This window comes from Macrotis lagotis, chromosome 1 (assembly GCF_037893015.1).
Source record: "Macrotis lagotis isolate mMagLag1 chromosome 1, bilby.v1.9.chrom.fasta, whole genome shotgun sequence".
Classification (NCBI taxonomy): domain Eukaryota; kingdom Metazoa; phylum Chordata; class Mammalia; order Peramelemorphia; family Peramelidae; genus Macrotis; species Macrotis lagotis.
In genome coordinates, this window is record NC_133658.1 from 545825032 (window position 1) to 545847781 (window position 22750).

At 34.4% G+C, this 22750-nt stretch overlaps 1 protein-coding gene and 1 long non-coding RNA gene across 7 annotated transcripts in view; one reads left to right on the plus strand and one right to left on the minus strand.

The window, feature by feature from the left end:
• TMEM45A (transmembrane protein 45A) overlaps positions 1 to 22750 on the plus strand; it is a 111071-nt gene that overhangs the window by 66793 nt on the left and 21528 nt on the right. The window contains exon 2 of one of the 6 annotated variants that reach the window (XM_074214329.1): positions 12482 to 12582. The exons of 3 other annotated variants lie outside the window; for them this stretch is intronic. The gene's annotated coding sequence lies outside the window, so the exon portion shown is untranslated. Of the gene's footprint in view, positions 1 to 3727; positions 4829 to 12481; positions 12583 to 22750 lie in introns of those variants that run through there. 2 more of the 6 variants (XM_074214327.1, XM_074214330.1) reach the window with 2 other exon arrangements.
• On the minus strand, positions 6200 to 17700 carry LOC141507043 (uncharacterized). Its single transcript, XR_012474057.1, has 4 exons — positions 17483 to 17700; positions 12273 to 12503; positions 7204 to 7333; positions 6200 to 6408 (listed from the first exon to the last, which is right to left on the minus strand). It is a non-coding gene; the product is annotated as an uncharacterized LOC141507043 (long non-coding RNA).

Below are 22750 nucleotides of genomic sequence, written 5' to 3' on the forward strand. Positions count from 1 at the left end.
ATCCATTAGTCCCATCATCTAGTACATACATGAAAGATAGGTGAACGGGTCACTAAAAAAACCAAAGGCATCTGATGGATGACTGGCCTAAAGTTACGATATCCCAGGGGAAACTGAAAATCACAGTTACTCATATTACTGCATGTGGCTCTTTTATTCCTTCTCTTTCTTGTACATTCATTTGGTTTGGATAAGCATCAGGTATGTGTTGTATAATTTGTTAACTCTGCTTAATTTTCTCTTAGGAGATTGATCTGACTATTTTGCATTACCTACCAATGATATCATTGTGTAAATGTGATGGTTATTCTAGCAAGGCAATATTGTCTGCCTTGAAAGGCAGGTAACTGAAGACCCTGGGTTGCCTTTAGAAGCCAATTAAGAGATCAGAACTGAAGAACAGAATTTCCTACTTCATGGAGAGAGAAAAGTATTACTAAATTTTATCATGAAATGTACCACAAAGACTTTTTTTCCAAATCAGGTAATGCTAAATCTTGTTAAAGCACTAAAGAACTAAGCAAATTTTGACCTTTGTCATGAAAACACCAGTAGATTTGTTGATGAAGACAAATTTTAAACTGGAGAGGAGAGGATAAGGGTGAGGTCAGGACCACCCCATTTGGCCTGGATGTACTTTTTTGGGAATTAAATCAAACTATCACAATGGAGTGTTAGTAGGACCTGTATACCTTTTTGAATCAATCAGTGTCATGGTGTGTGAGACTGGATCGTGCCCTAGGGGCTTTCTATAAAAGGGAGAAACTATTTTAGAATTGGGGAAAAAAAGAGATTATGAACCTCTAGATTTGAGAGTTTGGGGCAATGAGCAGTGAAGGGACCAGGAAGCTCCTTGGCTTAATGGAACAAGATAAAGAAGATGCTAGATGAAATGAAGAACAGCTTGGTTTAGAAAGTCCCAAGAAAAGGCTAGCTCTCTCCTGACATCCCCTTCTGACTCTGTCTGTCCACAGACATTATCATGTATTTTGCTGTTTTGTTATCTAAATGTTTCTAGGAAACTGAACTTTGACACAACCTCAGAGGCCAGTGATGAAAGTTAAAAACCTTAGATAGAGATCCGAACCTTTGCCTAAGTGTTAGGAATTTTTCCAGATGAATCACTTTGGAGTGATTGTGACTGAACTCCAAACTTTTCATTTAAATTAAATTCCCTAAAACTGAATAGAAAGAAACAAAATAGATCCCAAGGACTATTATATTGTCTCATAAATGTAAGATGAGCTGGTCATTGTAATATGATGTTGCACTTCAAACATGCATCTCATGTCTATCTCATCTCATCTGAATACAAGGTAGAGAAACAGACAATGATTTGATGAGTGTCATTTGATAATCTACTTGTATTCTGGAAGATTCCTTGCCATATTACATAGACTAGGTAGATTCCTTTTGACTCTAGCTTACCAATTCATTAGGAATCCCTCAAAGTCCATTTAAATTCTGAAATGCTTGTGCTTCTATTTAGCTTTTTTTTTGTGTCAGTCTCCCTCACAGATGATGAGGAGGCAGGTCTGCAGGTGAATTGTATTTTGACTCAATGCTACAAAGGTGCTTGAGCAGGTAGGTTCCTCCCTTAAGACTTGCTTGACTTCTTCCTCCATACTTCAAGGAATATTCCTGGAAAATGACTGATTTTTAGCAGAGTAAAAGGGAAAAGAAACTATTAGACTCCCTTTTCTAAAGAATCATTATTTTTCAATTTAATTTTTTAAACTAAATTTTATTTTTTTCCAATTACAAGCTATGGTAGTTTTTGAACATTCATCCATTTGCAATTTAATCAATTCCATATTTTTCTTTTCTTTTTTTAAAAGAGGATATCTCAAAGTTGCTTTAATTTGCATTTCTCTAATCAATAGTATTTAAAGCATACTTTCATACCATATATAGTTTTAAAAATGTAAATATTTTATTTATTTGTTTTTTCAACTACATGCAATGATAGTTTTCACCAATCTTTTTTTTACAAAGTTTGGAGTTTTACATTTTTCTCCCTCCCTCCCTCCCTTGTCTCCCCCTCCCTTGACTCCCTTGTCTCTCCCTCCCCTGACAGAAAGCTATCTAATATAGACTCTCTCTATATAAAAATGCTAAATATAGATTCCTATTAATCATATTGTGAAAGAAGAATAAAATCTAAGGAATCATTATTAACCATACCTAACAAAGATATATGCTTGTCATTAACAGGTAAATCCTGATTGATGTCAGTGACAGAAGTATTGGTCCCTTGGTCCAAAAGACAGTTCGTGATTTTCTAAAAAAAAGGAAAAATGTAGAATCTGAATGATACTATCATTCCTTAGCCTTGAAAGCAGTCACTAATGTTAGTGTTAATACTAATGTTGGTATTTTAGGGGGACTTTGCAACAGTCTCTGTGATCTTGGACAAATCATTTAAACTCACTGGGCCTCAGTTTCCTCAATGGTAAAATAATGATGTTAGAATAGATGGTTTTCAAGAACTTTTATAGCTTTAAATCTATAATCCTATGATAGTACATGAAGCAATGTTTTTCTTTACAACTTTCTTTACAAGAAAATTGCATCACTGTATGTGCTTTCAGCAATGTCAGATTATTTTCTTTGCCTGATGAATAGATAATAACCTTCCAATCTTATCACAAACACAACAGTAGCATTTCATCAAGTTGTTTATATTTATAAAATTGTTATTATTAATATTTATAATATTTTTGGTAATATTTATGATGTTATTATAATTGTTCTCATGATCCTACTCACTATACTCTGCATTAAGTCATGCAAATCATCCCAGGTTTTTCTGAAATCATCCCCTTCGTCATTTTTTTAATCATTATTTAAATATTTTATTTATTTATTTTTCCAACTACATACAATGATAGTTTTCAACAATCATTTTTTGTAAGTTTTTGAGCTTTACAAATTCCTCCCTCCTGCCCTTCTTTCCTCTCTTCCCTGTCAGAAACAATCTAAAATAGCCTATACAGGTATAACCATGCTAAATATAGATTCATATTAATCATACTGTGAAAGAAGAAGCAAATCCAAATGGAAGAAAGGGAAAAATGATATAATATATAAGACAACTCTTAAAAATTGAAGATAATAAGCTTTGGTCTTCACAGTTCCTTCTCAGGATATGGATGGTATTTTCAATCACAAGTCTTTTAGAATTGTCTTTGATTATTATACTGCTGAAATACCCATCATCATTTCTTTTGGCACAATAGTATTGCATCACTTTCATATATCATAATTTGTTCAACAGTTTCCCAATTGATGGGCATCCCCTCAGTATCTAATTCTTTTCCATCATGAAAAGAACTGCTATTTTTGTACATATAGATCCTTTCCTTATTTCTTTGATCTCTCTGGGGGCTATAGACCAATATGGGTCAGAAAGTATGCAATTAGTTTTTTGACCATAGTTCCCAATTGTTTTTCCTGACTGAATCATTTCTGACACACAGTTAATTAAAGTGTGAACACAGTTCACAGTTTACACACAATTAATTAAAGTATCTGTTTTTTCTTCAGCATTTATCATTTTCCTTTCTTTGATCAACTTTGCCAATCTGATTATTAAGTTGGTTATCAGACTTGAATAACTAAAGTTTTAAAAAATGTTGAACAGTTGCACTTGGCAAAATATGTGTATATATATATATATATATATATATGTATATATGTATGTGTGTGTGTGTATACATATATAGCCTCTGGATCCTCATTGTCCTATCTTTTAATCAGGAACCAGAGGCTATTTCAGAATTAGGGCTGGTTGTCTTTTGTTTTCACTCCTTATCACTAAACTTAAACTATAAACTTCTGAAGCACAGATACTATTCAATCTCTAGAAAAATCTAGATTTTTTTTCTGTGTAGTATACATCATCAGTGCTCATAGCAACTAATATCTTGGGGTTGATAGATCTGTTTGATTGATCCAAGGCTGTCTACTTTAGCTTCCTGAAACTCCCTTAACTCCCATGTCTATGTGTACATAAGTTAGGGCAGCTGGGTGGCATAGTAGATAGATACACTACTGGGCTTGGAGTTAGTAAAACTTGAGTAAAATCTGACTTCAGACTCTTACTAGCTGTATGACACTGACCTAGTCATTTGACCTTATTTGCCTCAGTTTCCTCACCATAAAATGATCTGGAGAAGGAAATAGCAAAGCATTTCAGCATCTTTGCCAAGAAAATCCCAAATGTGGTCATGATGAATTGAAATGACTGAACAACAAGCTTTTTAGGGTCAGTATACTTTATCCAGTAGAACAAGCTAGTTTAGCTCCTTATGGGAAGCTTGATTACCTCTTAGGAAAAAGTTTTTTTATTATATTATTTTTAATCTATTTATGTTTTGAATATTTAGATTTTATTATTTTTATTATCACCACTCTTGATGTTCATGTTGCTTTCCTTCATCTCAATCTCCCTTTGATTGCTTCTGGTAGAGATGCTTTCCAAGTCACTCTGTACGCTCAGTCTAATTTTCAGGATTGTTGTTCATAGCTGTATAGGGTAGGGCATGGTTGAGAAGGTGAATTTATTATGAGCTGATTTTTGGTACAGCTAGTTTAGACATGAATATATCATGTACTCTTTGCATGTAAATCCATGCTTAGCATTGGGACATACTCTTGAAGACATACCTGTTTAACTTGCTGTTTAAAAGATAGGACAATGAGGATCCAGAGCTGGCTATTTCAGTAATAGGGCTGGTTGTATTTTGTTTTCATTCCTTATCACTAGAGCTATTTCAAGCTCTTAGAAGACTGAGAAGCAGCAAATTGTAGTCCACTGGGAGGGAAGGTAAGATTTGTCAAGGGAATCCTGCTATCCTTTAAAAAATGATAAGGCTACTGAGGATAGAATACTGAGGGGTAGTGAGTGTAGATGAATGAAGTGAGTGAAGGTTAAAAAAAAAAACAAACAAATCAGGTAAAGCCCTATTTAAAATTGCACAAGACTGTCTCATTTTGGTTTTGGTTAGTACTCAAATATGACAGTGAATTACAGGGAACTGCCCAAAATTCTTTGTTGTAACAACTGTTGATTGCATAAATGCTGCTTGTTATATATTTTTTTCATAGTGAAGTTGGGGAAAGGAAAAGAAGAAAGAACTTGTATATTTTTTGTCACAACAGGATTTGTCTTGTTATGGTATTAGCCCTTTTGATTGAGAGATATGAATGTGTTACCAAGGTAGGGAGTATTAGATTGCAGAGAGGCACATTTTGGCTTAATGTAAGAAAATATTTTTGAACAATAAGAGCTGTTCATTAGATTGTCCATAAAGAGAATAGTTTCCATCCTACAGAAAGTCTTTGTGTGGAAGTAGAAGAGGATCAATTTTTAGATGATTTTTGGATCCTTTCCAACTCTGAGATTCTAGGAACCTCTTTTTTCTTGGGATAGGAGGATGAAACATTGAGATAGTTTAAGTTCAGCCCTACCTTGATTTCATTTGTAAAATGTTTAACAGTGCCCGGCAGGGCAGCACTTCAATGCTTGTTTCTTTCCAATGAAGGTGAGGAATGGATTAAATGAGCTGTAGTTATACAGAGGGGAAATACTCAAAATCAGGTATTATCTATGCATTTACTAGTAAGAAGTAGAAAGCAATTCTCATAAGAATTTATGGTTTCCCTCAAGATTTTATTTAATTAATAGAGATTTTTAAGTTAAATTCCATTATATAAGCTATATGAATGAGAACTCAAGGGAAAAAATGAGTGTGAAAGCTGAAACAAAAATTCCCAAGAAATTGCAAATGATTTTATAGGTCTCTCTCTAACTCTCATTATTTACTGCTCAGTGATTAATTAATCCCATCCTTAATATATTGATTTTAACATAGTATACTCCTTATGGCTCTAGTTTTTTGGTGCTTTTAAAAAACTTATTTACTGTGTGTATGATACTTTTGATGCTATTGTTAAGTACTTGGTTGAATTCAAGGATATATATATATATATATATATATATATATATTATGTTTAATTTTTCTTAATTGCTGGTATTTTAACTTAGGTATATACCTATACAGATGTGTGTTTGTGTGTGTGTATATATAAACATATATGTATATACATGTCTGTCTAGCTATCTACTTCGTATCCTTTGACAATCAATCATTGTTCAATGATTTTTATTCTTTTAATCTTATAATTTTGGAACAGTTCTTAATATTGTTTTCATAAAATCAGACAAACAAACAATTCAACCCAAAGTTTTTTCCTTCTGTTATAAACTTTCTTTCCACTTTGCTCCCCTGTCCTCCTTCTGTCCTTACACACAATATTCCATCCATCTCTCTTTCTTGTGTTTGATGTATCCCCCAGGCTGGAGATGTGTTGCTTCTTCATAGCAGGCAAAACTTCTCAGTGTTGCTAGAACCAAATTGAAATGTAACTGGAGAGTATTTAAGAAAACAAATAAATAAGAAAACACAACATGATATTAATATGTGGTTTTTCTAAATCAGCAGATAGGTTTTGAGTTTGACACCACTGTCTAATTCTCTGATTTGACAGATGAAGAAACCAAGACACAGAGCAGTGAAGGGACTTTCCCAGGGCCACAAGGATACTGTTTAAGAAGGGATTTTAGGAACTTAAATACTGTACAAATTTTAATAATTTAAATTGTACTTGTGACCAAAATAAAAAAGTGTAAACAAAACCAAAAAACCTTACAATGATAATGATGATAGCTAGTGTTTCTGTAGTGCTTTAAGATTTGCAAAGCTATTTACAAATATTCTTGTATTTTATCTTTACTATCCTGAAAGGTTGGTGCTATTATTAATCTTCATTTTGCAGATTTAGAAACTAAAGCAAATAGCGTTGAAGTGACTTGCCCAAGATTGCCCAATTAGTAATCATCTGAGGTCAGATTTGACCTTAGTTCTTCTTGACTCCAGACCCAATACTCTCTCACCTAGCTGACCAACAAGAATTACTATTGGACTTTTCGAGGCCTTTAGCTTCAATATCTAAAGAGTTAACTTGCATTCTAAAGAGAATTTGTCTCAGTTTCATTCCTGGTGAATGTTCTCTGCAATTTGTGACTCCTAGAAACTTTTTTTTTATAAGGGCCAAGACTTTAAGCTGTTGGTTGAAGAAACCCTTGATATGCAGGATTCCTGGTCATCTCATTTAATCATTATAACAGGCGTACCTTACCCAAAAGTGGATTAGTTTAGGAATTCTTTGATATCTTTGCACAGGGTCCAATTGTTCCCCTTTGTCTTTCAGGTCAGAGTCATTGATGGTTTCCATGAGTAAACTCAGTGTAGATAGGGATGTGGTACATCTAGGGAACAAGAAATGAAGTAGGGGAGGGTTAGATCAGGGAGGGTCTTTTTGGAGGTTGCTAGTCATTGATATGGAATAGTTTTGGTATTTTACAGGTTTTGCAATATGTGAAAAGGGCAATGAAGAAGTCTATAAATGGGCACTTTTCCATACTTTTCCATGCATAACCTCAGAGTAGGCAAAAAGCACTGGGTTATGGAGACCAGGCTCCTTGGCTGTCCATACCTCTTTATAGTGACCTGGAACCCAGATAACAAGGTTGCTTTACTATTCTGATGTGATAACCTAATCTAGCTTGCTAATAATATGGCATCTAGGTAGCCCAGTAGATAGAATATTAGGCCTAAAGTCAAGAAGATTCATCTTCCTTAGTTCAAATATGACCTTAGAAACCTACTATCTGTGTGACCCTGGGTAAGTTACATAGTTGTTTCAGTTTCCTCCTCTGTATAATGAGCTGGAGAAGGAAATGGCAAAAATATTCCAGTATCTTTGTCAAGAATGGGGTCATGGAGAGTTGACATGATAGAAATGTCAGAACAATAATAACCAGTTTTTTCAAATTTATTTTTATTAAAGATATTATTTGTTTTACCATTTCCCCCCCCAATCTTACTTCCCCCCCATGGAAAGCACTCTGTCAATCTTTACTTTGTTTCCATGTTGTACCTTGATCCAAATTGGGTGTGATGAGAGAGCAATCATATCCTTAAAGAGGAGACAAGAAGCTAAAAGGTAACAAGATCAGACAATAAGATATCTGTTTTTTTCTAAATTAAAGGGAATAGTCCTTGAACTTTGTTCAAACTCCACAGCTCCTTATCTGGATACAGATGGTACTCTCCTTTGCAGACAGCCCAAAATTGCTCCTGATTGTTGCATTGATGGAATGAGCAAGTCCTTCAAGTTTGATCATCACTCCCATGTTGCTGTTAGGTTGTACAGTGTTTTTCTGGTTCTGCTCATCTCACTTACCAACAGTCCATGCAAATCCCTCCAGGCTTCCTTAAAATCCCATCCCTCCTGGTTTCTAATAGAACAATAGTGTTCCATGACATACATATGCCACAGTTTGCTAAGCCATTCCCCAATTGAAGGACATTTACTTGATTCCAATTCTTTGCCACCATGAACAGGGCTGCTATAAATATTTTTTGTACAAGTGATGTTTTTACCCTTTTTCATCATCTCTTCAGGGTATAGACCCAGTAGTCAAAGGGTATGCACATTTTTGTTGCCCTTTGGGCTTAGTTCCAAATAGCTCTCCAGTAGGGTTGGATGAGTTCACAGCTCCACCAACAGTGTAATAGTGTCGCAGATTTTCCCCTTGCAACAATGATCATTTTCCTTTCTGGTCATATTGGTCAATCAGAGGTGTGAGGTGGTACCTCAGAGTAGCTTTAATTTGTATTTCTCTAATAATTAATGATTTAGAGTAATTTTTCATATGGCTATGGATTGCTTTGATCTCCTCATCTGTAAATTGCCTTTGCATATCCTTTGACTATTTGTCAATTGGGGAATGGCTTTTTGTATTAAAAACATGACTCAGTTCTCTGTATATTTTAAAAATGAGTCCTTTGTCAGAATCATTAGTTGTAAAGATGGTTTCCCAATTTACTACATTTCTTTTTATCTTGGTTACAGTGGTTTTATGTGTGCAAAAGCTTTTTAATTTAATGTAATAGAAATCATCTAATTGGTTTTTGGTGATGTTCTCCACCTCTTCCTTAGTCATAAACTGCTCCCCTTTCCATAGATCTGACAGGTAAACTAGTCCTTGATCTTCTAATTTGCTTATAGTATTGTTTTTTTATGTCTGTCCTGTAACCATTTGGATTTTATCTTGGTAAAGGGTGTTAGGTGTTGGTCTAATGTAAGTTTCTTTCATACTAACTTCCAATTATCCCAGCAATTTTTATCAAAGAGGGAGTTTTTATCCCAATAGCTGGACTCTCTGGGCTTATCAAACAGCAGATTACCATAATCATCTCCTGCTTTTACACCTAGTCTATTCCACTGGGCCACCACTCTATTTCTTAGCCAATACCAAACAGTTTTTATGATTGATGCTTTATAATATAATTTCAGATCAGGTAGGGCTAAGCCCCCTTCTTTTGCACTTTTTTTCATTAAGCTCCTAGAAATTCTTGACTTTTTATTTCTCCATATGAATTTACTTAGAATTTTTTCTAACTCATTAAAGTAATTTTTTGGAATTTTGATTGGTAGGGCACTAAATAGGTAGTTTAGTTTTGGTAGAATTGTCATTTTTATTATATTAGCTCTCCCTATCCATGAGCAGTTGATATTTGCCCAGTTATTTAAATCTGATTTAATTTGTGTGAGAAGTGTTTTATAATTATTTTCAAAAAGTTTCTGAGTCTGTCTTGGAAAATAGACTCCCAAATATTTTATATTGTCTGAGGTTACTTTGAATGGGATTTCTCTTTCTAGCTCTTCCTGCTGTATCTTGCCAGACATATATAGAAAAGATGAGGGTTTATTTTATAACCTGCAACTTTGCTAAAATTGCTAATTGTTTCCAGTAGTTTTTTTGGATGATTTCTTGGGATTCTCTAGGTAGACCATCATGTCATCTGCAAAGAGTGAGAGTTTTGTCTCTTCCTTCCCAATTCTAATTCCTTCAATTTCTTTTTCTTGTCTAATTGCTGAAGCTAACATTTCTAATACAATATTGAATAATAGTGGTGATAATGGGCACCCTTGTTTAACCCCTGATCTTATTTGGAATGCCTCTAGCCTCTCCCCATTGAATATAATGCTTGTTGGTGGTTTCAGATAGATACTGCTAATTATTCTAAGGAACAGTCCATTTATTCCTACACTCTCTAGTGTTTTTAGTAGGAATGGATGCTGTATTTTGTCAAAAGCTTTTTCAGCATCTATTGATATGATCATATAATTTCTGATAGGTTTGTTGTTGATATAATTGAGTATACTAACAGTTTTCCTAATATTGAACCAACCCTGCATTCCTGGAATAAATCCTCTTGATCATAATGTATTATCCTAGTGATAACTTCTTGTTATCATTTTACTAAGATTTTATTTAAGATTTTTGCATCTATATTCATCAGGGAGATAGGTCTATAATTTTCTTTCTCTATTTTAACTCTTCCTGGTTTAGGTAACAGAACCATATTGGTTTCATAGAAAGAGTTAGGCAGAATTCCATCTTTCCCTATTTTTCCAAAGAGTTTATATAGAATTGGAACCAATTGTTCCTTAAATGTTTGGTAGAATTCGGTTGTGAATCCATTAGGCCCTGGAGATTTTTTCTTAGGGAGTTCAAAGATGGCTTGTTGAATTTTTTTTTCTGAGATAGGGTTGTTTAGGTATTTAATCTCTTCTACATTTAACCTGGGCAACTTATATTTTTGTAAATATTCATCCATTTCACATAGATTATCAAATTTATTGGCATAGAGTTGGGAAAAATAATTTCAAATTATTACTTTAATTTCCTCCTAATTGGTGGCGAGTTCACCTTTTTCATTTATGATACTAGCAATTTTGTTTTCTTTTTTTAAATCAAATTGATCAGAGGTTTATCAATTTTATTGGTTTTTTCATAATACCAACTTTTAGTTTTATTTATTAATGCAATAGTTGTTTTGTTTTCAATTTTATTAATTTTTCCTTTAATTTTTAGAATTTATAATTTGGTATTTAATTGGGGATTTTTGATTTGTTCTTTCTCTAATTTTTTTTAGTTGCATGTTTAGTTCATTGATTTCCTCTTTCTCCAATTTATTCATGTAAGCATTTAAAGCTATAATATATCCCCTGAGAGTTAATTTGAATGAATCCCATAGGTTTTGGTTTGTTGTTTCATTATTATCATTATCTAGGATAAAATGGTTATTTCTTTCTATAATTTGTTTTTTCGTCCACTCATTTTTTAAAATGAGGTTATTCAGTTTTCAATTTGTTATGGGTCTGTATCTCCTTGGCCCAATATTGCATATGACTTTTATTGCATTGTGATCTGGGAAAGATTCACTATTCACTATTTCTATTCACTATTCAGTATTCACTATTTCTGCCTTTCTGCAGTTGATCATTAGGTTTTTATGTCCTAGTACATGGTCAATTTTTGTTTAAGTTCCATGTACTGAAGAGAAAAAGGTATATTCCTCTCTATCCCCATTAAGTTTCCTCCATAAGTCTACCATATCTAGTTTTTCTAACAATGTATTTACCTCCTTAACTTCTTTCTTGTTTGTTTTATGATTCGATTTATCTAGATCTGAGAGAGGGAGGTTGAGGTCTCCCATTAGTAGAGTTTTGCTGTCTATGTCTTCCTGTAGTTCTTTCAGCTACTCCTCTAAGAGTTTGGATGCTATCCCACTGGGTGCATATATATTCAGTATTGAAATAACTTTATTGTCTATGGTACCTTTTAGGAGAATAGTTTCCTTCCTTATCTCTTTTAACACTATCTATTTTTGCTGCTGCTTTGTTTGAGATAAGGATTGCTACCCCTGCTTTTTTTACTTCAGCTGAAGCTGGGGAAAGATCAGGAGATTTTATAACTGTGCCTTTCTTCTCTCCACCATCTTGGCCTCAAGTCCTAACCAGTTTTTTAATACCTGGTCTCTTCCTTAAAGAGAAATTGGAATCCAACTCTTTCTGATTACAAGTCTAGTCCCCTATCCACTACACCATGATCCTTATTAATTGAATGAGCCTCAATTTCCTTTACTATAAAAATGAACACTAATACCTGTGATACCTTCCCTCCTCTGCCTTCCCCCCCATAGTATGGTTATGAGGCTTATTTGAGATGATAAAGCATTTAACAAACTTTAAAGTGTTATGCCAATAAAATTTAGCTCTTATAAATTTTGATTTCTTCTTGTTAGATCACAATAAATGTTTAGGCTTATTGAATTAACAGTGGTGTCTCTTACCTCATGCCTAGAGCTGGCTTCCTTCTTTGTTTTGCCACAAAGACTAAAGTGTTGGATTTTATATTTCACTCTTTTATATTTTAACTTTATTAGAGTTAGCTGATCATTCTAATTCATTGTCAGCATCTTTTAATGGTTTCTGATGGTCATTAGATGTATTAGCTCACCCTTAGCATTTAATAAGCTTGTCTTTTTCACTCTTGTTTCAGAATAACCTCTCCTTCTGTTCTCCTAAAGGCAAATATGCAGATAGAATGATGAGAAAACAGTTTCCACTTGTCATTGGGAGTTGTTATCAAGGAAAAAGGAGGTAAAAAATTTTCTCTTTCCAAAGAGAATTTTGAGAATAGATTTGACTTAATATATTAGGCACCTGGGTGGCAAGGTGAGCAGGGCTCTGGATTTGGAGTGAGGAAGACAACCCACTGATCATCTCCCGAAAGAAATCTTATTTATTTATTTATTGATTGATTTTTGCAAGGCAATAGGATAAAATGATTTGCCCAAGGTCATACAGCTAAATAATTATTAAGTGTCTGAGATGGAATCTGAACTCATGTCCTCCTGACTCCAAGGGCCAGTGCTCTAGCCACTATACCACCTAACTGCCCTTCCTGAAAGAAATCTTAAAAGGAAAAGTCCCAGTAATCCCATAGCCATAACCCAGACCTTCCACATCAAAGAAAAACAAGTATCCAACTAATATCCAGAAAGGAGTTTACATACTGAGAAACTTTAGCTAGGATCATACAACATGAGGCAACTTCTACCAAAAAAAAAAAAAAAACAAACCAAAAAACAAACCCAAAAACAAATGAGAAGGGAGATGTAGCAGTACTCTTATTTCCAAAACCAGAAAAATATGTAGCCTTGTAGCACAATTTTATTTGCTCTTAAAAACTGAGTGGGGGGGGCAGTTAGGTATTACAGTGGATAGAGCACCAGCCCTGGAGTCAGGAGGATTTGAGTTGAAATCCGATCTCAGACACTTAATAATTGTCTAACTGTGTGGCCTTGGGCAAGTCATTCAAAACCCCTTTGCCTCAAATAAAAAAACTTAAAAAACAGAAAAACCTTGGGGAAAAAATGAGAGAGAATTTTCTCTCTCTCTCTTTCTTTCTTCCTTCCTTCCTTCCTTCCTTCCTTCCTTCCTTCCTTCCTTCCTTCCTTCCTTCCTTCCTTCCTTCCTTCCTTCCTTCCTTCCTTTCTTTCTTTCTTTCTTTCTTTCTTTCTTTCTTTCTTTCTTTCTTTCTTTCTTTCTTTCTTTCTTTCTTTCTTTCTTTCTTTCTTTCTCTTTCTGGTTTTTGCAAGGCAATGGGGTTAAGTGGCTTGCCCAAGGTCACACAGCTAGGTAATTGTCTGAGGCTGGATTTGAACTTAGGTCCTGCTGACTCTAGGGCCAGTGCTGTATCCACTGCACCACCTAGCTGCCCCAGGGAGAGAATTTTAAGCATTTTTGAAGAAAAAATCAGATCCAAGTAGAAATTTTAAAATGCAAATACAAGAATAAAAAAACCTAAAAAAGGTAAATTTGTTTGAACAGTTGAAAGATGTACAATAGTGTTGTGTCTTTATAGGGTATGGAGGGAGTTAAATAAAATAAAGAGAGGACAGAGGTTTCAAGAGAAGAGAGAGCAAAAACATATAGAAAAGAAAAATAAGGAGTGAAAATTGATATTTCTCATGATTATGAGATGTGACAGGAAAAGTGTACAAATATGAAGGAAAGGATATAGGGAGGGGACATCAGATGAGCTGCATGCTTATCTGAATTGGATAAAGGAGTTTGACCACCCACACATCTTAGTGTAGAAATACATCAGATTCAACAGGGAAACTGATGGAAATACAGAAAGGGAAGTTTAAGAGGGAAAATAATATGGGGAAGAAGAGTTAGAAGCAAAAGAAACTTCCAGATCCTGAAAAGAGAATTAAAAGAAAAAAAGTTAAGAACTGGAATCTAAGGAGGGAGGATAGAATGGCTGAACAAATTGTGCAGTATGAATATATTGGAATGCTATTATATCATAATGAGTGAGGATAGAGATGATTTCAAGGAATCCTGGATTCTATGACCTGATGTAAAGTGAGCAGAACCAGAACAATTTATATTGTGATAAAATTATAATGAGAAACAGCTATGAAGGGCTTAATTTATCAATGCAACAATTGACTAGGATTTCAGAAAATCTACCATGAGGCATATTCCACACTTCCTAATGTTATGGTTCATACTTGAAATATTAGGGTTTAGTTTTGAATGTCTGTGAAAGAATTCAGAGAAGTCTGTCTCCTAGAAAAGTTGGCATTTTAGTTGGTACTGTGATAACTTTGTGGGGCTTAAAGATGGGAGGTATTTTAGCAAAGAGGGATCTGACATATTCTCATTTATATAAGGAGAGAAGAAGAGAGAAAAAATGATCTCCAATAAATAATTAAGTCTGTTTAAGTGGATTTGAATGTCAGAAAATTGTGCCACAGTTAGAATTTATAATAATTAAGCTATAAATGCATTTGGTAAGGAACGATTTTGTTTATCAGAGAAACCCTCAGTTGTTGATAATAAATGATTAAATATCTAGGCAGATAAGACCTCAATCCTCGTGTAAAAGATAAAAGGACAAGAATGATAATAGGAAATCAGAAGACAAAAAGACCTTGGGCAAAAGCAGAGGTAGGGATTGCAAAGCCAGTAATTAAATCATAGTTAGAATTCCCAGTTCTAGTAAGGACTCAGGAAGGATTCTTAGAGCAGATCTGAATGGGTGTTGGGGAGGGGTTTCATTAATTGGTACCTTCCGTCATAATCTCCCTATAGAGACATGGGAAGAAGGGCTTCATGGGAAGAAGGGCTGAAGTTTCATCTTTTATAACTTCTTCAACTTGACAAAACAATGAAGGTGGGGAAAGAAAAGCAGTTCAAGCTGGATCTCTGGGGAGGGATCTGAATTGGAAACCCACAGAGTCCAAGGAAATGGTAAAAATTTGCTGATATCCATCACAAGCGATCATCTAGAAACAGAATGCTTGGAGTCTGGAAGAAACAAACTTAACCAAGAGGTTAAAGAGGCAGAGACCAAAGAGAAGACACATTAATGTACAAGTAGAATGAGCCCATTGGGTCCTTCATGCAAAATGCAAAAGGTGGCTCCTTGAGGGGCCATGACTTACCTTCTCAGGATAGACCAGGCAGGAGAAGACCTTGAAAGCCTTAGGGGACCAGGGTTTTGGACCAGTAAAGAAGAGTCATATTCAGCTATAAAGCAAGGAATTTCATTAGGATTAAACTATCTCTAGAGATCTGTCCAAAGAAAATGGGGATCTGATAGGGTTGATGCACCTAAGCTAAATGAAAAAGGACGTTCCTAGTCCTAAAAAGAATATTAATAGGGGGCAGCTAGGTTGGTACAGTAGCTAGAGCACTGACCTTGGAGTCAGGAGGACCCGAGTTCAAATCTGGCCTGAGACACTTAATAATTACCTAGTCACTTAACCCCATTGCCTTGCAAAAACAAAGAAAAGAAAGTATTAATAAGAAGGCCTTTGGCTAGTAAGAGGAAGGCAGAGAGTGAAACAAACAGCAATGTGAAGAGAGAAAATACATGGGTGGAAGAAAGAATAGAAGTAACCAACTGGGTTTCAGAGAGGGGAAATCATCACTCTCTTTCATAAGGCTTTTTTTTCAGACCAGTGGTTCACTGGTGGAAATACCAGTTCAACTGGGGTGACCTTGAGTGTGACAGCCATGAGAGTGGCCAAAATGACATATAACAAAAGTATAAAGAATACCAAATACGTGGAAGTATATAAAAAATGAGAACTTCATGATTCTGGTAAAATTTAGAGTTAGTTGGTAGTTGAGTCAATGTGCCCAACATATATCCTTGTGGCTGTTGCCTCATTTGGAGGTGAGATTCCATTAACTCATCAACAATATAAGAATATAGATCCTAGTACAAAAATGAGTTCATTAAAGTTGTTATACTAATTTGAATTTGTATAATCATTTTAGAAGAGTGCATTACAAGTAAAATATTTATACTTTTTTTACCCCTTGTTTAAAATAATTTGAAATCCTTAGCAGAAAGTGAATCTCCTTTTAAGACAATTTTAAGATAGACCACAGGCTAGCCTTCTTCTGAAATAACTAGTTGAGCTAATATTCCTTAAAACAGAAACTGAAATTGTTATGATAGAAAACCATATCATGAAGTCACAAGATCGTTATCATTTTATTTAATCCCCCCCCCCCCAGCATTGTGAGAAATCAAAAGATCTCGGTGATCAGAGCAAAATATAACTTACTTTTGTGTCTTTTAGATTTTAGTTAACTGTGGGTCAAAATGGCTTAACTTTCATCCTTGACCTAATAATGTCTTTATACTGACATGTGATAATAATTATAGTAATTTATCATAAAGACCTGGAACATGTAGTAGAAGTTCCCTTAGTTATTGGATGACAGCTTCTAGGCAAAATTATATAGATGATCAAATATATTGAGCCAGACTTAAGGTCTTCCAGGTGAGACATTGAAAATGCCATATTGGGGAAGTCAAGTCAGGAGAAACCCACCTTGGAGCTTGCTGAATAGTTATTTTCCTGACCTTCCCTATGGGAATACTACCTGCAGTTTGTATGTCAAAAAACCCTAAAGGGTTGCTGGAATCATTGATCATCAACCCAAATAACATTCTTTGACAACCATATCTGGAGCCAAACTCAGAAAGAAGACTGATTTTCAGTCTCATAAGGTCTTTAAATAGCAGATTCTAATATTCAAAACATCAAGCGAGTTAAGCATATTAAGATTGTAAATTGGTTATAATCTCTCAGTGGTAATAGCAATAGATTATCATAGGCAAAACACAGCTCATTTTATTACTGTTGTACTGCTTCAAAGTGCTTTATAAGAAATAACAAAATATTGGGAAGTATCAATACAATAATTCTAAACTACACATAGAAAAAAGATTCTATAAAACATTTTCTATAGTAAAATATTCAGTTATCAACCATGTTCAAATTGAGTCTTTTTAAACAGTGAGAACATCTTAGGTGACTCTTATTTCTACAGGTATTCTAATTTCAGATGAAACAAATATAAGATAAACCAGATTTCCACACATGAATTATTTTTCACTAAATATAATTAATATACAGAAACATATATAAGAACACAAGCAAAAAACACAAAAAGTTTTCTTAACCTTAATTCCATAAGTTGATGGATTTCCCATTTTTGTTTCACAAACTTGTATACTTTTTCTAACTCCATTATTAATTGATGTAGTATTGCAATGACAAACCTCCATTTTTTTTTAGGGTAGAGGTGGTGGAACAAACTTCTAATAGAATGAATAACTTTCAAGCATTCTTGTCACTATGGTAAATTGGGTATACTAATGCACTATTGGTGGGACTATGAATTCATCCAACCATTCTTGAAATAGCAATTTTGGTAGAAAAAGCACTAAATTCTATGTATCACTACTTAAATATGACCCAAGGTTAAGTACATAAAAAATCTGTGTAATACTTTTTGTTAGTGAAAAACTTGAGTAAAGATTGTCTTTAAATTAGGAGATAACTGAACAAATTATGGCAGCTGAATGTTAGGTGATATTATTGCACTCTAAAAATGTTGAATTATATATGAATTGATACAAAGTCAAATAAGTAAAAAGGAAAATGTATGCAATGGTCATAATAATCTATAGTTAAACAACACTGAATGAGATCAGAACTCTGATCTATGAAATAAACATTACTTAATGTTGAAACATACTTCTTTCCTCTTGCCTCAAAGATGACAGTAATAGTTAGGGAGGAGGCTGTGTTGTTATACTGAATGCACTGGACATTTTGTCCTAATGAATGGATAGTGGATATTCTCATATTATATAAAAACACACTGTCGTAGATATTGTCAGCCATGGCCAATAGGTTGTTTTGTTTTGCTTTCATACATTTGCTTCCAATATTTTGTTGTAAGGGGGGATTTTTTTTTTTTGAGATTGGCTCACTGGGAAATGACAAAGTAAACAGTAATGCCAACAAAATGTGTCTTAAAATATATGAGTCATATTGTCTAGATGATAATATATAGGTGGAAGAATAGGTTATTTAATTAGTTCATAAATATCTTGGAAAAGAACTTCAGGTGGGCAATTTTGCTGTATTATTTCTTGAAAAATTTACTGACCATGGGTAAGTCACTTAACCCTATTGCCTTACAAAAACAAAAAATAATAATAAAAAAGATCTTGCAATAGAGAAGGTTTATTAGTCTGACCTCTTTACATTAACCATTAAATTAAGTTACAGCACTTTCATAGGCATGCTCACACACACACAGGCACACACACCACACACACACACACACACACACACAGACACACAGAGATTTTAGAGAGGGTTTTTAACCCTTACCAAAGTAGCTTACAGAATGAACAAAGCATGTTCAAGTTACTTTCCTAAAATAAACTTCTTCTCTGGCTGTAAGTAAAACAAACAAACAAACAAACAAACCAGTCAAGTCAGTATAGGCAACTCTCCTGAGAGACTGCTAGAAGAAAAGGAAGCTCAAGAGAAGAAATTTTAATTTAAGAAGAACTTAAAAATTACAATTTAGGCTTTTTCCTTCCAAGGTGGCTTGATCAACTCCTTAGCCATGTGTCTTCTGGGAAAGCCTAATTCTACCATTTTCTAATTTTAAAAGAAAAAAGAAAGAAGGAAACAAGAAAGCACCTTGCAGGGGAGGGAAGTTGGAGGAGTTGGGTCAATCAACCAAAACATGGAGTAAAAGATAGAAGCATTCTAGCAGTGCTGAAAAAAATCTTATGCCAGCTTAGGTTTGCTAATTACATTCCATATTTCTCCATGTATAAGACACACCTTAATTTTGGGGCACAAAATTTGAAAAAATGTATTTCATAAAATTATTGAACTCAAGTTGTATTCATCATGACATTCAAGGACCTTCTGCTCATAGCTTTTAGACATCTTTTGGGCAAGTCTACTATATGGATACATACTTTGTCCATTTTGTTTCATGAACCTGAAGCATTAATTGTGTCCTTTGAAATCAGTCACTTCTTTTTCATCAACAATTCTGGCCTCCTACTGAGCCATCTTTTTGGACACAGGAATTCCACTTGCCCTTTGCTCTTCAATCCATCTCTTCAATTTCTTCTCTAACTCAGGCCATTTGGCTGACTTAGCTCTCATGACCTTCTTCTGTCGTGTCATTTTACAGGTGATGAGAAGACAAAAAGACCTTGGGTAATAGGGACTGCAGAGCCAGTAATTTAAGTCATAGCTAGAACTGACAGTTCTCATAAGGACTCAGGAAGGACACTTTAGAGTAGATCTAAATGTTGGAGAGTAGGCTCATTATTTTGGGACCCCCTCGCCCAACACTAACAGTGAAGTGGTGGACTCAAAGTTCAGAAAGAGAAAGAGACCTACATTTTGGAACATGACCATTGTATGGACTCATTTTGCTAGGTTTTACTTATTTGTTAAGTTTTTTTTTTCAATTAAGTTTTTTTAGTTAGGGAGTTTCAGAGGAAGGGGGAATTAACAAAAGTAATATAAAAAAGAGGACTATCGAAACTTCTAAAAATAAACAAAAGAGAACAAAAAAGAAGTTCAGAAAAATGCATAGGTAAGCAGGATAATTTTGAAAATAATGTATGGAATTTGTTAGATACTTAAAATGAGCAAAATGAAATGGAGGTTTACAGTTTCAAATATAATCCTTTTTTTGTATTTACATATATATAAATGCATACATGTGTGAAATATTCTTTTTTTGGGAGTATTTAAGTTCAGAATAACGTAATGTAAAATGAGGGAATTGGGTTAGAAAACATTTTCTAGTTCCATTTTTAAGATCTTTATTATCCTAAAACAGTACATGAAGAGGAGTAGTGTAAAATAAGACAGAAGAGGTATTTTGGAGCCAGATCATATAAGGCCTCCATAGTCAAACTGAGAAGTTTGGATTTTATTTTGTGGGAAGTAACTGAAGGTTTTTTAAGGAGGAAAGTAGCATGACTACTGCTATGCATTCTAGCATCTTATATTTCTTATGTACATTTCTCATTCTACTTTATAGTATTTCTGCACATAGCTTGTAGATTGTTAATGTATTGAGAACAGGGACTGTGTCTTTAAGCCTAGCTTTTTTTGTTGTTTGTTTTGCTTTGTTTTTGCGCCAGGTCCATAGATGTTTAATAGGTATTGTTAAATAAATGAATTAAAAAGCATTTTTAAAGAACATACTCTATGCAGAACACTCTGCAAAGTATGATGTGAATACAAATTAGAATAGAAAAATAGTACACAAATAGAAACAGAAAAGGAAGAAAAAATTGTAGGTCGAGGAACTTTTCTCCTTATGATGGGAGACTTAACACACATATTTACTGGGCAGTGGGGTAGTACCATAGTACATAGAGTCAGACCTAGAGTCAGGAAGACTGATCTTCCTCAGTTCAAATCTAACCTCAGACACTAGTTGCCTGACCCTGGGTAGTGTCATTTAATTCTGTTTGCCTCAGTTTCCTTATCTCTAAAATGAGCTGGAGAAGGAAATGGCAAACTCAGTATCTTTGCCAAGAAAACCCCAAATGGAGTCATGAGTCAGACACAACTGAACAACATAGGAGGTTTCAGCTGCAAATAAGATGGGAAGGCTTAATTAACAAACTCCTATTCCAAATAGGCACTCTGTTAAAAGTTAATCTTTAAGAATTGTTAAACCTTACCTATTCTTTATAGACTTGTATATAATCCTATCTAAATTACTCTCCAAGTTATCTCACCAGGACAAGCATCATATAAATTTCATAAGTCTAAAATATCTTGTGTTAACAAAATATCTTGTTAACAAATTATCTAAAATATCTTGTTAACAAAAAACTGAACTTCTAGGCAAAGGTATAAATTTCATCTAAAATTTTGAATTCCTTCAGACACAATCAGTAACAAAACCTCATAGCATGCATTAAACTACTCCTTAACCTCTTCCAGCTACTGCCATCCCTAATCCCTCCCAGTTCTCCCCTTTAACTCCACCTGATTCTTCTCCCAAGAGTTCTTTGAAAAATTCCTCCTTTCGAGATGAAGAAGAAGCTAAGAAATTTCACATAAAAGTCAAGAAAAAGCTTTTTCAATGGAGTGGAAAAGGGGGAAGGCAAGGGGGAATGAGTGGGCCTTCATTCTCATCAGAAATGGCTCAGTGAAGAAATAACATATTCACTTAATAGGGTATAGAAATATATCTTACCCTAGAGAAAAATAAGAAGAAAGGGATGGGATAAGGTGGAATGGGGGAAGGGAAGGAGGAATAGGTGACAGAATATAGGGAATATCTAGGGAGAGGGTACTCAGATTCAACACACTTTTGGACAGGGCCAGGATGAAAGGAGAGAGAGAATAGAATAAATGAGAGTGGGGAATAATAGAGTGCAGGTACAGCTAGTGATAGCAACTGTGGGGAAAATATTGAAGCAACTTCTCTAGTGGAGAGATAAAGAAGGCAACTCACCCCAGAGACAGAGCCCTTGGAATCTGAACATAGACTAAAGTACATTTTTTTTTCTCTCTTTCTATTCTTGAGGTCTCTCATCTTCTTGGGGGGAGGGGGGTTTATGTTTACTCTTATAACAAATTCAATTTACATCAATGTATAGCATGGAAACAATGTAGAGACTATCAGACAGCCTTCTGTGGCCGGGGGAGGGAAGGGAAGGTGGGGAAAAATTGTAAAATTCAAAATCTTACAAAAAATGATAGGTAGATACTACTATTGTATATAATTGGAAAACAAATAAAATATTAACAAATTTAAAAAAAGGAAAAAAAAAGAAAATTCCTCTTTTTCCCTTTCTACTGGACCCATCTGCTGAACTGCTTTTAGCCTAGTCTGTTTCAGTCCAGTCGCAACTATCATACCTCCTTGCCTGACTACTTTTCTTAAGGATTTTCAACTATGTGTCCTGATTACACTAGGATGATGAAAATATATTATTGATCTTTGTTATTTTTAAATGTCCAATGTCTTAATCTATAAGAAGAAACAACAAAGGTTTGAAGAGTTTCCTTCCAAGTCTTATTTTGATGAGAGTTTTTAGCATCAGACTATATGAAAAATTTAAGGAATTTAAAGTCATCTAGTCTGGTGTCAAACTCAAATAGAAATGGAGAACACTAAAACATACAATAGGATCCCTATGGGTCTCATAGTGACTTGTTATTGTTTAGTCATTTCAGTTGTTTCTGACTTTTCATGACCCCATTTGGAGTTTTCTTGGGAAAGATATTCTAGTGGTTTGTCATTTCGCCATCTTTCTCCATTTTATAGATGAAGGAATTCAAGGAGTTAAGCGACTTGCCCAGGGGTCACACAACTATGAAGATTCTGAAACCAGATTTGAACTCACAAAGACTTTAGATCCACTTTATTCACT